The sequence below is a fragment of the Pinus tabuliformis genome, chromosome X, assembly GCF_031772625.1.
Source record: "Pinus tabuliformis cultivar Carrire ecotype Pingquan chromosome X, CPIR1, whole genome shotgun sequence".
Classification (NCBI taxonomy): domain Eukaryota; kingdom Viridiplantae; phylum Streptophyta; class Pinopsida; order Pinales; family Pinaceae; genus Pinus; species Pinus tabuliformis.
Genome location: NC_142308.1, coordinates 35,835,376 through 35,854,418, shown reverse-complemented (window position 1 = coordinate 35,854,418; position 19,043 = coordinate 35,835,376).

Genomic DNA, 19,043 nt, shown 5'->3' with positions numbered 1-19,043 from the left:
TAACATATTCAAGATCGAACTGCTAAAAGCAAGAAACAGAATGACTTGAATCGAGAAAATAGAAACACCTAGTAAGCAAAATTGGATGGATGATTTGAAGAATGCGACCAAAGCTAAGATAAATAGTTTTATATGTGCCATGGAAGCATATTTGAAGAAAGACATGGAAGGTTTGAAGGAAGGTGGGACAAAAATGTTACAAGAAAAGCCTCCTAATGACATGTTGCGGCCTCAATATTCTGCTGCCGAAACATGGGGGATAACCACCCGGTCCAAACCTTAAGACAACTCCTTTTTCGCTTAAGGTGGTGGCTCTGACTGGGGATAATGGGACCAGTTTCCCAGTGTGGGTTTTAAGATGAGAGTGGATGGTTCATGAGTGTTTGCAATAGAATAATGATAATCTAAATGACCTATTCTATGATGCAATCCTCTAACTAACTTATTCTAATATAAACTTGGGTATTCTTGTGTGGTATGCGATCTACAAATATATCTGTTTAACATGTGATAATAAAGATTGAACACAATTAAACGGAGATGATAACGTAAAATATAATTCCTTTGACTAAATAGTTAGTCAAAGAAATGTATAAAATATATCGCATATATGATGAGTTATATATGAAAATCACAATTCCAGCTAGGCATCATACAAAAGTGCAATTAACGCTTAAGAAAAACAATAAATCTCACATACAATTCATGAAAGTAAAGTTTTGCCGCTAAAATGTAAACATAATCAATCACACAAGATAATAGTACCATATGTGTGAAGTCCCACTCATTTGACAAATGACATAGACCAACTTCTTTCTTCAAATCAAATTGTCTCCCAAGAATACAAAAGTGCATCAACAAAGGAAAGTAGTCTGATATCTAAAAGAAACGATCATGTTCCATAATTTCACCAAAACATTCACAAACTTACAATACTGCATTCTTTGCAAATGTTTTTGATAAAATTCTCTCTAAATGCATGAGAAGGATATAAATACTATTCTAACTAATATACAAAAATAGATTATACAAAATTTGAGGAGGTTTCAAACAACCTTCCTCCTAACTAGGTAACTAACTCCAAAAATAAACAGAGGCTAAATGAACAGAACTAAGAGGATGACTTGTTGTCTGCTAGCTTGTCCTTTAAATCGCAAATATCAGTCATTGGTTGAATTTGAGGAGGTGCCTCGAAATGTGTCCTGAGCTGTCCTGTGAAGATCGCATTGGTGAGAGGTGGCAACATCCGTTGAGTAGTATGAAGGGAACAGTTGAGAGTCATAATATGGCTGTGTGGCTTAACAAGATACTGCCAATACGACTCCCAGTTGGTCGTGGTCAGTTTTGTAATTTCCTCTCTTTGACTCCTCGCCTTTTCTTTCCAGCTTTTATACAGAGCATTTAAATTGGGCATTTCTTTCGTATTGCCTTCTTTAATGAGATTGGTGGCGAACAGGATGTGATTCACTGCCTTAATGATATTCTTTGATACCCCGACTGCCCTTGCGATTGCTAGCTTGGCCTGTTTGATTCTCGCATCCCAATCTGTGAAGAAAATGTCTTTATGAGTTTCCTAAATCTCGAGTAGATTGGCTTTCCTGTCGTCTTCTGTTTCCTGCCATTTAATGAACTCAAAGATTCTGGTCTTTAATCGTTAAACATCGTTCTCTGGTCGATTGCCTTATCTGTCAGCTGGTCGCTAGTAGTCAGATAGGGAGTAATGTGTGACATCTTCTGGTAGAAATACTCCTGCTATTTTACCAGAAGGGAATTTAATTCCAGGGCCTCTTTAATAAACTCCTCAGTAGTGGGAACATCCTTGTATCTTTCCATGGATTGCTGCATTTCTTGGAGTTGCATGTTTTTGGCCGATATATCGGCTTCATGGCTTATTTTCAAGACCTCCATGTCTTGCTGCAATTGTGCGAGCTGCTCAGCCACCTGCTTGTTTGCGCTTGCTTTCTCTGCCTTGAGCTCTTGTTCGAGTTGCGCAATCCTCTCCTCTTTTCCTTAGTAAAGTAGAGACTTCAATAGCCTTGTCCATAGTGGCTGATGCGTATACTCCTATGAACTGCGATAGTCTAGTAAAGTTCTTAGCCGGATTGAAAGGAATGTCCTTCCAAACAATGTCCATCGGCTTGTTTCTAGGTGGGAATTCGGGTGTATCCACCCTTCTCCTTTTTCTCTGCCTTCTAACTACAACCTTGTGGAGAGGGCTATAAAACACATCAAGTGGAGGTATTTTAGTTACTTTCAGAACTATTTCTGATGTGGGTAGAGCAGGGATAATTTTAGTATGTTGTGACGTTATCGCTTGTTCCTCCATAGGCATGGACTGTTCATTGATAGATTTGGGCTCTGTATCCCTATGAACATGCAGAGGAGTTTTACATTCCTTTGTTTCTTGGGTATTTGTGGCTTTGGGAGTGCCTTGCAATTTATGATTAAACTAATCCCACTCCTACTCCAAACTACTGCCTTTGACCTCTGAACTGATCTCTGTAGTCGGGGTGCTCATCACTTGTTTCTCAGTTGACTTCCTGTTGGACTTAGTTGTGTTGTCTGCATCTTGGGGTTTCCTTGTGTCTGGTGTCTTCTCAATGTTTACCTGAGAGTCTACTTGAGAGCTAGGACCTCCACTATCAACAATGACACTTGGTGTAGGCTTATCCTCGGGCTTTAATAGATGCATTGGGATCACCTGGAGCCTCTCATTTCTGAATTCCTGAAAGCTTTGAAAATCTTCAGGTTTCAGATTCGCCTTTGCCCATTTGAACGCTTGTTCGAAGGATATGGCCGACTGTAACAAGTCTTCAAAATAATTATCTTCATGGTTGTATGGCTTGATCTTTACTCCAGTAGTGACATTATATGCCACTTTGTTTGGATCAAATTGCCTCTTAGCCAACATATGAAGCCTGAAGGCTTCCATATGTGCTGATTCCTTAGTAGCATGAAAAAAAATCGCTAAAGCAAAAGAACCACATTTGACAGGGAAAGGGGGCCATAATGACTTCTTGTCGTCTTTGAGAACTTTAGTCAGGCCTCTTCCTAGTGTTTGGTAGGCAATCTCTCTTGCTAATAATTTATCAGAAACTTATAAAGGAAGGACATGTGGATCAGTTGTGCTACCAAAAACCCTAATGTAGGTGAACCATTCTTCGATGAAATATTTTTCGATAGTAAGAAGGACTGTTGTGGCTTCTTTGGAAAACCTAGGGGCTTTCTTATTGAAAATTATTTGATGTAGGGGCAACACAACAACATGAAATATCTTATAGAAGTGAGGTATGTAATGTGATTCCCATATTTTTTTATGACTGAAATGGATTAGGTAGGGGTCCTATGAGGTCCATTTCCAACCCATGGTTGGAAATGTCGTGCAAAAATAGATAACATCCATAATGTAGGCACTAAAATAGAACGAAGTGAGGTTATTTGAAGAGGAGGCTTTCTTCTGTCGATATTCGGTAATGGTGGTAGGTAGGTTGTCAAATAGGATGGAAGTGATCCAGATTTAAACAGGAACACAAAAAATTATAGAGATAACCATAAACACAAAGATGCAGTGGAAATAATGCTTCATTTCATTAATGTAAAATACTGAAATATGCTTACAAACAGAAATGGAAATACACCAGCTAGGGCGATGGTAGCTTATCTCTGAGAAGAGATGTGGCGGCTACATGCCTCTGAACTATGTTACAATGAGGCTCAAAGGCCTATTTATTGTTGAGAAACAATGGAAAACCCTTAACATCCCAAAACCTAACCCTAGAAGATGAAACGCCAAATTGTGGGCCCCGTTTTGGGTAAGTTGGTACATAAACTTCCTGGGGTCGTAACTTTGGCACCCGATCTTCATTTGACGTGTGCAATACGTCGTTAGAAAGATCTATCTAAGCACTACAACTTTGGGAAGAGATAGATTAGTCCATCGACCCATGATGCTCCCAGATTTCCCCAAAAAAACGTCGTTTAGGGCCTCAAAACGACTTTTGAAGTTCAGGACCCGAAAAACTGCTAAAAATAGGTGGGTGGCCACCAGGATCCACCTGGATCTTTCCCCCCCAGGAAGAAATGGTCCCCATTGCATTGAGTTCCTCCATTTGCTTAACTTGGTCCTTGGTGAGTTGTTCTGCAATCTCCGATGTGTCTAGTAATGGTGGGAAGCATGGTCAAGGGCGTTCCACATTGAACACTCGGTGAAAGCGAAGGAATGGAGGAATGTTGTGCTCCAAAGCATTATTTCCTACAGCCTTAGTAATGGTGTAAGGACCATGTCGAAGTGGTTTGAGCTTCTGATGGGTTTTGGTAAGACGTTCTTTCTGCCGATGCAACCAGACTTTGTTGCCCACCTGAAACTTGTGTGGTATAATTGTGGGTGAGGAGAAGTTGTTCCTGTGTTCTGTCATGACTATATCCCTTTGTTGTTGCTGCTGTGTAGAGGAACCCTTCACGGGGGTCACGGATGTGGCAACGATCTTCCCCTTACTTTGGGAGCGAAGCAGACATAAAATAAATTTCCTAGTTTATGAGATGAGCTTGCTGCCTTTCTCACCAGCGATCAAAGAGGTGGCGGTAGGTGGGGCTACCTCCGGTATCCTGTATAGTGAATTACCCAAAGAAATAATAATAGCGCGAGGCCTTGACTCATACACAGCATGTTGCCTCCACAAGTATGGCTAGCCTAATAATACATCACAAACATCCAGAGGTGTAATATCACACAATACCTCATCTGTGAAGGGTTTGATGTTGTAGGGAAGGTGACACTGCTGGCGAACTCGAAGATATCGTCCTTGGTGAAGCCACCCGATACTGCACGGCTGTGGGTGTGGTGTAGTCTGTAGGCCCAACCGCTTCACGACCTTTGCTGAAATGAGGTTCTTTTCGCTGCCACTGTTGATAATGAATTGCAGTGGTGAACGCTTCACCCACATTTGTGAGTGGAAAAAACTCTCCCCCACCTTTGGATCTTCAGGCTCATTCTTCTGGATCTTGGTGGTGGCAACAATTGCGATGGGCTCCGCGTCAATGATTTGCTTCCCTTTTCCATTCCCCTTGTCGGGTTCTGACTCAGGGTTGGAACATGCATCTGATTTTGAAGCCTTCAACTTAGCCACCAGCGACTGCTTGGTCCGACACTCACTTGTGTTGTGAGTGGGGCTCTTGTGGAACTCACACCACTTTCTTGTGTCCTTCTTCGACTTTGTGGTGTTGTTCTTTTCTTGTGGCTTTGACGGGTTGTCTTGGGTCACCCCACCTTGGCTTTGTCCTTTGGTCTTCGGATGTGCAGATCCAAAGTCTTGCTTCTTCTGTTTAAACTTCTGCTCGATTTTAATAGTGTATCGGTACGCTGTGCCGAGTGAGGAGATGTTAAGGAACTCCATCTCTTCCTGGATGTACTTGTGTAGGCAACCGCGGTATTTGAGTACCAATTGTAGCTCAGAATCCTTGATACCCAACTGTGTGCGAAGGGTATGAAAAATGTTTGTGAACTCTGGTACATCTTGGTCCCTTCACTGCAGCAGCGTGGTCTACTTCATGTATTTGTCCTCATAGCTTTTGACAGGGTAGTACTGCTCCTTGACGACATCCCGAAATGAATTCCAAGTGGGTGCGGCTGAAAATAGTGAGCCTATACTTTCATCCTTCTGCTCACAGTAGGTTTCCCACCAGTCCTTGACGTGGGGGGCTGCTTTGAGAAGAGCGAAAACAATGTTTTCCCGACTCAAAAATTCATGAACAGAAAAATAACCTTCTAGAAGATTTAACCATTTATCTATGACATATGCGTCTATCTGACCCTTGAATATTGGTATTTCAAATTTAACTTGTACCTTAAATGGTGTGGCGTTTCCAGAGTAGCTGTTGGAAGCCAATGCGTCGCCTCTGGGTAGCCGCTGAAGGATCTCGGCAAAGTTGTCCATCATCGTGTTCCTTTATCGCTCGAGGGCTTCTTCGAGCAAGATTTTGATTGGATCTCTTGCCCCCTCATCTTTCTTTTCATCCCCCATGGGAGGCTGTCGAGATTTGCGAGGCTGGTCTTGCAAAGGTTCGACCAGTTCAAGCCCTAACTCCTTATATCCCGACCTCGTTGGGGACATGCAAAGAAAAACAGAGAAAAAGCAGACCGCTTTGATACCACTGATCTAGATTTAAACACGAATGCAACCATAAACACAGAGATGCAACGAAAATAATACTTCATTTCATTAATGTAAAATACTGAAATATGCTTACAAACAGAAATGGAAATACACCAGCTAGGGCGATGGTAGCTTTATCTTTGAGAAGAGATGTGGCGGCTACATGCCTCTGAATTATGTTAAAATGAGGCTCGAAGGCCTATTTATTGTTGAGAAACAATGGGAAACCCTTAACATCCCAAAACCTAACCCTAGAAGATGAAACGCCAAATTGTGGGCCCCGTTTTGGGTAAGTTGGTACATCAACTTCTCGGAGTCGTAACTTTGGCACCCGATCTTCATTTGACGCGTACAATACCTTGTTAGAAAGAGCTATCCGAGCAATATAACTTTTGGAAGAGCAACATTTGTCCAGTGACCCATGTTGCTCCCACATTTCCCAAAAAACGTCGTTTAGGGCCTCAAAACGACTCCAGAAGTTCAGGACCCGAAAAACTACTTAAAATAGTAAATTGTGCTACAATTACGGAAACTGAAAAACTGAAAGAGACAGTTGTGGGGGTCCAAATGCGATAGGTGGTGACCACGAGCATCCACCCCGATCATGAAGGAAAATTCATGATATGGGAATTAACACAGGCATCAATCAGAGGAATCCATTCTATTGAAAACTTAGTATTATTGGGTAACCCATACAATCTACATAACATGGTTGTTGCATAGTTGTAGGGGTTTGCCAAAAAGGCTATAGCATACATACCCGATTTGTCATATTTGAATTTGTTGTCCAACACTCTCCAACCTTGAATTAGCTTGAAGGGGTTTGGGTTCTTCTTTGCAAAGTTAGCCACAAATGTGTTGTCGTAGATATCCTGCGGATCAGGTATGTGGTACATTTTCTTCAAATCCTCCGCTTTGAATGAGCCTATGAGCTCCATTCTTGAATTTTTGAAATATCTATCTTTAATGATAAGGTTTTCAATCACCCACCTAATCATATCCATGTATGGGAGGATTTTAGCTCTTGCTCCTATCATATGAAGGAAAGAACAAGAAGCATCTCTACATTGAAGTCCTGAAGGCCTTGTTGAGTCAGTTGTTGCTCTCGTAACAGTGATTTTAGGACGTTCGTCCTCCAGCCTATTGTAAATAACTTCCCAAGCTGTTGCACCTCCGGCAGCGTCACAAACTGTATCAGCGAAGATAGGAGCCATCTCTGTAAACTTAGATTCAACAATGGTCTGCTTGCTCTGTTTCTACATCACCTTTCTTAGTGATAGGTCTTTTGTAGCTTGCCTAAAATAGACAAGATATATCAGCGCAGATGATATCAGGTAATTAAGACTGAAAGCTTCTCTGAAATGACTTTGGATTGTGAGAAAGGTTTAATGAGATACTCGATGTTAATTACCCATAACCTGGAAAATGATTATCCTTCCTCGTGTTGCTAAATATTTATTAACCCATCAATTCGTTCATTTTAGTATAATTTAAAATGTAATTATTTCACACATTTTACCGCTCTTAATCGCGCATCACAATTTTTAAAGGGATACAGTATAGCGCTACTAGATGCATCAAGCGAAATACGATTGCGGATATCGCAATATCGCAAATCGCTAACGGTCATTCTAATAGCATGGTTAAGTTTCTTGCAAACTCTGCGAAGTGCGAAATGTGATTGCGAAATGACAAAGTGTTGTTATCAGGTTATCGTAGTGGGAGACCTAATCGCAAATCACAATTTTTTAAAGGTGTTTTAAGATGGTCATGAGGAAAAGCGCGATTTGCGATGTGGATTTCATCCTCAGTTCGTTTTGCAAGGTTTTGCTAGGTATTTTCTTAGAGTTAGGTATTATTATTGCAAGCCTGAAAATTTAAAAGGGTCCCCATTTATAACTCTAACCTTAGCTATTGTTATTTATAAATGGGGGGGTTGTTTCGTAGTACAACAATTGGCGATTCACTTGGGAGGACTAGTTATCTCTGAGTAGTTTTATGAAATTTCTAAAAACTTTCAAAGTAATTAGAGTTATAAGAATAATGATTTACATGAGTTATAAGGTAAACAATATTTATCTGGAATCATCATTACTTGCTTAGTTTATTTATTTAATTACTTTACTCTTGTAATGATAGAAGTATAAACGTTCGCATAAGCCAATAATAAGGTTTAGAGTAATATAGCAAGTATCTTCTGCAGATTAGTTTTTTTGTCACGAATAGAGCCTACGCTGGCAACAGGTGTTCATAGCTTCAACAGGGTTATCTTTTAACCAACAATGATTCATTATCCCATCTGTATGAATTTTCAAATTTCAAAATGATATTCACTTGCATTTAATCTCACTTGGACCTTGTCCCTTTTTTGCTTTTTTGAATGTAATCTTTTTCTTTTTTGGTTTCTTAAAAGAAATTGTCTAGGCGCGGTAACCTACTAGTAACAATGCCATTCACTGGTTGTAACTAAACTGAACAAGCTGGCTCTTGATGAGACCCCTTGTCTTTTCATTGAGGAGATCATTAGTTATTACCCTGTTTGGTTTGCAGTATTGGTAATATCAGTTTAATCACTTCCCTATGAACATGGTTAACAAGCTCGTAATGAGACTTTTTATCTTCTACGTTTATATATTTTAGAATTACACTCTGAAAAAGGAAAATTTTAATAGGTAGGGTGAATCATTGGCTCTTTTGAGAGTTTTGGGTGATAATGATAGAGCTTTTAAGATACTCATTTGCATAAAGTCCTTACTAGGTTAAAGATTATTTTCTTGACTGATAACAAAACCTTCATATTCTATAAAGATAAAAATTTGTTCGTAGAATAAATGTTTTAAGCAAGATCAAGTTTTTCCAAAGAAATCAAGTTTACTTTAGTACTCAAATAACCTAATTATTCCTTTCAACTCTTGCTTTTTTATAAAAGCGAAAAAACATAAATGCTATCAAAGATTTTATGTTGAAAAGCCAAAAATAAATACTAGTTAACTATTATTTTCCTAAAAAGCAATATGTTACAAAATTGGAAGAGGTTATCTCCTATGAAAAGTATTTTTTCAAGATTTTCCCATTAACGGGCAAAGAATCCTTCTTACCTGACAAGTCTTGTAAAATAAACGTTGATTGTCTAATTTTTTCAATGATTGGAAAAGGGCAAAACCATAGTCTTTGGAATTTGGTATGTCTACCTTTTTCCTCGTGTGTTTTGTCCCATTTTAGAACCAAGTCACCTACTTCAAGAGTTTTTTGACTAGCAGAAGTTGTGTCAAAAGAAGCTTTGACTAATTGTTGATGATGGAAGTGGGCTACTTCAGCCTTTTCTCTTTTTTCCTCGAGCTTGAGAATTTGAAATTGTCTAGCCTGGAGAGAAGATGAAGGGTTTTCATCGATGAATTGTACTAGGGCAAGAGATGGGATTGCTACGTTTGTGGGAAGAACAACTTATTTTCCATAAACTAAAGCAAAAGGAGAAGAACCAATAGAGGCTTTCTGAGTAATCCTGTTTGCCCATAGAGCAAATGTTAATGCTTTGTGCCAATTCCTGTGATTTTGATCAATAGTCCTTTTGATAATTCTGATGAGGTTCTTGTTTGTTGATTCTGCTAATCCATTACCTTGAGGATAATAATTGGCTGAATATTTCAACTTGAAACCTCGCTTTAGAGAAAATTCTACCATTGTATTTCCAGAAAAGTAAGATGCATTGTCAAACATTAAAGTTGAGGGTAATCCAAACCTAGTAATTATGTATTGAGCAGTGAAGTCTATGATGTTTTTTGTATTAGCTATCTTTAATGGGACAACTTCTACGCACTTTGTAAAATAATCAGTAGTTGTAAGGATGTACTTATGCTATTTGGAAGAGTTAGGAACAATCTCAACGATTATGTCTAATCCTCATTGTTAGAATGGTTGTTGGATGTTAACTGGTTGTAAAGGGAATGCTGGATTTCTTTCTCTTCCAGCTGTGGTTTGACAAGTTTTGCACTTCCTTGCATATTCATGTGCATCTTTAAATATCGTTGGCCAATAATATCCTGCATGTAGGATTTTGTGAGCTGTGGTATTTCCTCCAAAATGTCCTCCAGCTGGTCCATCATGTAATTCCTCCATGACCTTTTCGGCTTCAGGTTTCTCCAGGCATCTTAGCAATACTGAATCATATTTTTTCCTAATCAATACATCATTGACTAGCCCATACTGATTTGATTTCAATCTTAAAGCTCGCTTTGTTTAATAATTAAGATGCATGGGAGCATATCCCTTTTTTAGATAAAATTTCAAATCAACATATTGTGATTGTGCATCATTGAGACTTACCTCTGCCATTTGCACTTCGTTACCTTGATCTTCTTTTGGTGGTAACTGGGAAGCTCCTGTTAACATCCTACAAAAACCTTGGCCCCTGACAATTTTAGCTGGCCAGATTTCTACATCATATTCTTGGAGTGTAGTTACCCAATTAGCTCTTTTCTCCCCTACTTCTCTTTGGATCAATAGTTGTCTTACTGCAAGGTAGGGTACAACTATCTTTGTATGGGTTTTAAGAAGAAAAGGTATGAAATGTTTCAAAGTTTTAAAAACAACAAATGCTTGTTTCTCGACAGCTGAATAATTTAATTCAGCACCTTGCAAGTTAGAACTAAAAAAGGAGATGGGTGCCTCGATATTTTCATCGTTCAGCTGTGTCAAAACTGCTGCATATGATGTATCAGATGAAAAAGTATATAATACAAAAGGTTTGAGAAAGTTAGGGGTTGTCAATGAAGGAGCATTAATAATGGCTTTTTAATCAACTCAAATGACTCTCTTTCATCCTTTTTCCATCTGAAAACTGTGTTTTTTCTTATCATTGCTTGAAGGGGTAGGACAATTTGTGAAAAATCTGAAACAAATATTTTCACAATATTTATTTGGCCTAGGAATGATTGCATGTTTTTTTTATTGTGTGGTAGGGGAATCTTTTCAATCTCTTGGATTTTGTCAGGATCAATGTAAATTCCTTTCTTGGATACTATAAACCAAAGGAGTTTGCCTTCTGGTAAAGCAAAATAATATTTTTTGGGATTTAAGGAAATGCCATATTTCTTGCATCTTTCGAAAATGTGCTTTAGGTCACTTAAATGATTGAATGTGATGTAATCTAAGTAAATAACAATTGATTTATTAATTAGACCTCTGAAGGCAATGTCCATAGCACGTTGAAATGTGGCACCAACATTAATGAGTCTGAAAGGCATCTTCTGATAGGCATATGTTCCCCATTTGGTCTTGAACGTTGTCTTCAATTTGTCATCTGGATGGAAAAGAAATTTTTTATATCATGAGAATCCATATACAAAAGAAATTAATTCGGAACCTACAATTGATTGCAATATCTGTTCCATAGTAGGCAAGGGAATATTATCTTTTTTACAAGCTTTATTCAGGTTTCTAAAATCAATACAAATCCTAATATCACCATTATTTTTCCTTACGAGTACCATATTTGATACCCACTTGGAATGTCTAACGAGGAAGATTATTTTGGCCTTCAGAAGCTTGTTCAATTCAGATTTGATTTGACTCTCAAGGTTTGGGTGAATTTTGTGAAGCTTCTATTGAACTGGCTTTTCATTCGAAGTCATAGGTATGGTATGTTGAATTATAGAGCTATTGTAGGTCTTGAGGTCTGCGTAATCCTAATCAAAGACACCTTTGTATGTTTTCAATAACCTAATGAATGATATTCTTTCTTCAGATGATAGGCCAAGACCTAGGTTGACATTTTGAGGTTTTTCAGTTGACCCTAGGTTTACTACTTCAAATCTCAGAGTAGAACTTTGAGTTTTGGAGTTAGTAATTCTCTTGAACCTATCCTTTAGATCATAGAGATCTTCCATCTTAACCACAGACTTTGGGATTGGGTTTTGATCATGATTATGTTTGATTTCTAGATCATGCTCATGTTCATCTATGATCTGTTCTTCATACGACCCTTTTGATGTAAGGAAATTAACTATATCTGCATCGTTGTTGAATACTCTCCAATTTGTTACATTGTCGGGAATAGATGGCCTAAATATTAATTCTATTGAAAATCTGTCTGGACTAAAGTCTTCTGAGGGGATGAGCCTGGATGCCACATTAGCAAGTAGGTCAGCACTCGAGTTTTGCAGTCTAGGGATTGAAGATATGTTAAAAGTAGAAAAAATGAGAAGTCAATTTCTGAGCTAACAATTGATAGTGTTTAAGGTTCCCAGAGACACAATGGATTGTATTTCTCACCTGTTTCATAATTATTTCAGAATCACCATAGACTTGTAGGTATTTGACATTAAGACCGATGGCTTTATATAGTCCTTGGATCAATGCTTCATATTTAGCAATATTATTAGTGCACTGGAATTCAAGTCTGCAAGCTAGCATGGTTTTCTCTCTTTACGGATTGATCAAAATGCATCTTGCACCTGCGCTGTCTTCTGATTTAGAACCGTCAAAATAGAGAGTCCGAAATAGAGAGTTATTAGAAACTTTATCTACTAAATTTACACATTTGGAAGCATATGTTTGTGAAATTTTTTTGATTTGAGAAACTACAACGTTATCTAAAAAGGGAGACCTCTGAGCATTAAAGGATCCTAAAGAGGACTCGACTGAGTAATTTCTGATGATATTATTAGTAAAGGCAACAAGTTTGTTTCTTCCCTCGAGATCAATGACTATTTATCTCATGAATTTGTCTCTGTCTACCTTGATTTGGTTTGGTTTACCGTTGTGTGGCAACCACATGTGAGACCAATCAGTTGCAAGATAACTATGCAACTTTTCGGACCAATCCCTACTGAGAATCAAACCATAAAATTCAGGGATATCAACCACCAAAATATCAATTATTTGTGAATATTTTTGATTAGAGGAAAGCCTAATTGAAACTGATGTTATTTCTCCAAGCACCTCTATTTTTGTCATATCTAACTGAACTATGTGTATTGTAGGTTTTTTAGGTGTAATGTTTAATTTGGTACACACAACTCTTGGCATTATATTTGAGGAGGCTCCTAAATCAACTAGGTAGTTATGAACATTTTTGTTAAAAATTTCATAAGTGAGCAGAAATGAAGTAACATGAGAAATAGACCTATCACCAATCAGAACTAGATCTGAAGGATCCAACTTGTTTGAGGATGAGGGAGGTTTTCCCATATCGTAGGCAACTTTAGTAACTACAGCAAATGGTAGAGGAGATACTACAACTGCCTTCAACTCTCTTAATAGAATCTTCTGTTGCTGCTTGAGTTTAGTGAGCTCATGCAACGAGATGTTAGCTCTAGTCTTTTTCATGTCTTCCACTATATTGTATTCCACTGTATCTAAGATTACCAATGTTTTTGAGGCATTTGGGGAATATGGAGGAATAGGATCGGTTTGGCTAGTCTTAGATTTCTTAGCTATTGTTTTCTCCTTTGCAGGAGTAGCAACTTTTTGCTTCTGATTTGTGATAGACATGTCAGGAGAGTTTTTACTTCTTGTAGTCACTGGCATTGCTTGTGCCTCTTCTTCAGTTGGGAGGATGAAATCCCACATCCCATTTAGTTCAATTTCTTCTTTCGTTTCAGCTTCCTCTTCATTTGGTGAATCTTCTTCTGCTTCTTGGTCAGACTCAACATTTGAAATGGTGTTTGGGGGTTGTGATGCAGAAGAAGGGTTCCTTTTGAATGATCGAAAAGGTTTCTTGGGAGCAGAGGATTCCGCGACCTATTTTTTAATTTCTATCATTTCGTTAGACATTGTTATTAAGAACTTCTGAAGGCATTCAAGATAAAAAGGGTCCTTTGAAGCTTTCTTCTTAGAGTCATCCTTAAATGTTACTTTCTTTGACTTTCGTTCGTCTATTTGTGATCTCTTTTCCAAGGCTATGATTCTTCTTTCTACAGACATGGCTTCTTTCATGTTTTCTACAAGGGTATCCTTATTACCGACACTTGATCCATGGCTTAACACCCGATTGGTCCATGATCTCTATTTAACCCCGTACAGAAATTACCTGCATACGAATTCTAAATCACAAAAAAATAAACAATGCGAGAGCATAACACATAAAACACATATACACAAAGATTTTCCCCTGGATCCCAAAACCGGGACTACCAGCTTGATTTTTTATTATTATATTCCTTTCAATGTTACAATACATATTTATATATGCCGAAGCATCCAATACCATGGATCGAAAACCATCGCGTCCAAAACCATTGACCGAAAACCACTTGTTGTTTTCTTTCCACAGGGGGCCACAGGAGAGCTTAGTCATTTTTCCAGCCCTGAAATGCCCATTGTTTCTCTACACCAAGAGAACTTCTCAGAGCTCACAGATTTTGTCAATGCATCTGCAGTATTCTTCAAAGTGTCCACCTTTACCAGCAACACCTTTTTGTCTTCTATCATATCCCTCACAAAGTGATACTGAACATCAATGTGCTTTCTCTTTGAATGATAAGCAGGCTTCTTTGCCAAGAAAATTGCACTTTGGCTGTCACAGTCTATTCTTATAGCTCCCTGTACTAACCCCATACTTGAACACAATCTCTGCAACCAAACTGCTTCCTTGCTTGCATGAGTGGTTTCCATGTATTCTGCCTCTGTAGTTGATAGTGCCACTACAGATTGTTTCTTATTCATCCAACTGACTACACCTCCAAATAGGTTAAACACATACCCACTTGTAGATCTTCTCTGATCCAGATCTCCAGCCCAGTCTGCATCAACAAATCCACGAATATCCAACACTCTGTCCAATCCTGGTCTTCCTTGGTAGCACAAACCATAATCACTAGTGCCACGCAAATACCTGAAAACCCGCTTCACTGCTGTCTAGTGCTCCTTCTCTGGTTTTGACATAAACCTGCTCAATACTCCCACTGCATGTGCAATGTCTGGTCTAGTACAGACCATTACATACATCAGGCTACCGACTGCACTCGCATATGGAACAAGGGACATGTCCTCTTCCTCTTCTTGTGTCTTGGGACACTGTTCAGCAGATAACCTCACACCTACAGGAATAGGAACCTTCACCGATTTACTATCCTGCATATTAAACCTCTGCAGTATTGTCTCAACATACTTCGTCTGGTTTAACCAGAGCTTCCTCTTTGCCCGATCTCTTTTAATTTCCATGCCCAAAATATAGTTTGCAGCACCAAGATCTTTCATGTCGAATTTGGAGGACAATTGGGTCTTCAAGTCCTGGATAATTTCTTTGTCATTTCCAACCAACAACATATCATCCACATACAAGACCAGATAAATAACACGGTCACCAATTAATTTAAAATACACACAGTGATCTGCTTTGCTTCTGGTGAAGCCAAGTCCCCGTATAAATGTATCAAATTTCTGATACCACATCCTTGGTGACTGTTTTAGCCCATACATAGACTTCTTTAACTTGCATACCAGTTCTTTCTTACCCTTCACCGCAAAGTCTTCAGGTTGCTTCATGTAGATTTCCTCTTCCAAATCCCCGTGAAGAAATGTTGTCTTCACATCCATCTGTTCTACCTCAAAATCAAAAGCAGCAGCAACAGATAAAAGCAACCTAATAGAAGTTACCTTGGCAACAGGAGGAAAAATATCACCAAAATCAATTCCTGACACTTGGGAATAACCTTTTGCTACCAACCGAGCTTTGTATTTCTCCACCTTCCCTTCTGCATTTGTCTTCTTTTTAAACACCCATTTGCTGCCAATGGGTTTCCTTCCAGCCGGCAACTCCACCAGATCCCAAGCCTCATTTTTGTGCAAAGATGCCATTTCATCAACCATGGCCTCTTTCCAGAGTTTTCCATCCTCTGAATCTACTACTTCCTTCACAGTTCTGGGATCATCATCAGTAACAGACAAAGCAAAATTTGAACAGAAAGCAGAAGGACTATACCTTTCTGGCTGCCTTCTTTCTCGAACTGATCTTCTCACAGCCGGAGTTTGTGGCTCTTCGTCTTTTGATTCCTCCTCTGCTGCAGAGTCTGATTCTTCCTCCTTTAGTCAAAATCTATCTTCTCAGGTTCCTTTGGTTGGACTTCATGTTTAATAACATCTTTTACCTCTCTGAACACCACATCTTGGTTGTACACAACCTTCAGTATGACTGGGTTCCAAAGCTTATAACCCTTTAAACCATCCTTATACCCAATAAAGATGCACTTTTCAGATTTACTATCCAACTTGGTTCGTTTCTCCTTTGGAACATGTACATATGCATCACATCCAAATACCCTCAGATGTGAAAGAGAGGGTTTCTTACCAGTCCATACTTCTTGTGGAGTCTTATCCTCCAACGTTGATGAAGGTGACCTGTTGACCAAGTAACATGTAGTATCCACCGCCTCTACCCAGAATTCATGTCCTAACCCGGCACCACTGAGCATGCTTCTTGCCCTTTCCATCAACGTCTTGTTCATCCTTTCTGCGACTCCATTTTGTTGAGGTGTATATGGAGTAGTCTTCTGTCGTGCTATACCACACTTCTTACAGAATTATTCAAATTCATTGCTGCAAAACTCTCCACCATTATCTGTCCTCAACACCTTTATCTTCTTCTCTGTCTGATTTTCCACCAGAGCCTTAAATTCTTTAAACTTGTCAAAGACTTCAGATTTCTTCTTAAGGAAATATATCCATGTATTCCTTGAGAAGTCATCTATAAATGATACATAGTACACAGACTTACCCAGTGATGGAACCTTCACAGGTCCAAACACATCACTGTGCACAAGCTCTCACCCGATTCTGCTTCCCATATACACAATTTTCACAGAAATCAAAATCCAGAGAGCTATTACTCATACCTTCTACCATACCTTTACCATGAAGTATTCAAAGGCCCTTCTCTCCAATATGTCCAAGCCTTTGATGCCACAACATGGTCTTCTCTCCAGAGACCACTAGATTTTCAGCTCCACTTTCAGGAACCATAGAACTGTTGCATCCATCAACAACAATGCTACCTTGCAGCTTGTACAGAGTTCCAGTCCGAACTCCCCACATCAATACCAGTGCTCCCCAAACCATCTTGTAGGTATCCTTCTTGAACACTGTTTTTACACCTGCATCATCCAACTTGCTTACAGAAATCAGATTTCTGGCCAATGCAGGAATATGCAGAACACCCGGAAGTGTTCTAACCCTTCCACCTTGCAACTTCAACTTTACTTTTCCGCGACCAATGATTCTAGCCTTCCTATCGTCTCCTAAGAAGACATCACCACCATCGTGTTTCTCATTCTCGCAGAACCACTCTTTATGGGGAGTGAAGTGAAAGGATGCACCTGAGTCAATGAACCATGCTTCATGATCTACATGTGTACTTGAAGAAGCCAAGTACACATCCCCACCTTCATCTGAGGTGGTTTTCGCCTCTGCAGAAGGAGCATCATCAGATCCCTTTCCTTTATTAGGAGTTTTAGATTTACAGTCCCTTTTGAAGTGCCCTTCCTTTCCGCATTTCCAGCACACCGCCTTTACAGTTTTTCCTGGAGATTTAGATGTCCCTATAGATTTAGATCTCCCACTCGATGACTTATTTTTGTTTCTATTCTGGGACTGTCCTCGTACAGACAAGGCATCACCATTCTGGCTCTCCATATTTTTCCGTCTCATCTCCTCCGTCAACAAGGCTGAGACTATTTCATCAAACTGTAAAGCAGTTGCATTGCTACTTATTGCAATAACCAGACTATCCCACGAATCTGGTAGAGAACACAACAAACTGATGCACTTATCTTCATCTAAAATTTTAATATCAACAGACGCTAACTGACTTACCACAATATTAAATGTGTTCAGATGCTCTGTCACCGAGTCTCCATCTTTCATCCTCAGGTTATACATCTTTTTCCGCAGGAATAGTTTATTCACCAAAGACTTAGATTGGTACAAAGTCCCTAACTTGTCCCACAAAGCCTTCACCGTAGCTTCCCCTGATACATTCAGCAATACTGAATCTGAGACACACAATCGTATTGTGCTCTTTGCCTTCCGATCCAACTTCTTCCATTCTTCATCGGTCACTCCCATTGGTTTAGTAAATGGATCTACCGCGATCCAATGATCTTTATCCACCAACAGATCCTCCATCTTGAGTTTCTACAACTCAAAACTCTGACCATTGAACTTCTCGATCTCTATCTTTCCGCTGCTCGCCATCTTCTTTCACCACCAGAATCGATCTCGCAGATCTCCCACTGAACAGGGTCTACCACAGGCCCGAGCAAAACCCCTCAGCAACAAAGGCGTCCCCTTGAAGCCAAAATAGCTCTGATACCAAATGTAGGTTTTAACCCCGTACAGAAATTACCTGCATACGAATTTTAAATCACAAAAAAATAAACAATGCGAGAGCATAACACATAAAACACATATACACAGAGATTTTCCCTTGGATCCCAAAACCGAGACTACCAGCTTGATTTTTTTTATTATATTCCTTTCAATGTTACAATACATATTTATACATGCCAAAGCATCCAATACCATGGACCGAAAACCATAGGTAGGTTCGCCCAACCGAATATAGGGTCCAAAAAAAATTTTCCCGGGGCGCTGCCCCGGACCCCGTAGAGGGGGGCTACCCGCCCCCCTCAAACCCCCCGGAAAGAATATAACACAACCCAACAGCCTCTATCTACAAAAATCGCAATATTAGAAGGAAGAGATGATATATACCATTATATTTGTACATCTACAACAGGTTTAGAGGCAGCTCAGATTTTATTTAGCAATTTGTTAAATCTTTGATCTTTTCATTATATTAGCTTTCAAATTAGAAATATCATGATCAACGATGCTATGGTCCTATCATCACCAAATTTCGCAAGAAATACTTCTTGAAAAGTATCCCAGTCTCTA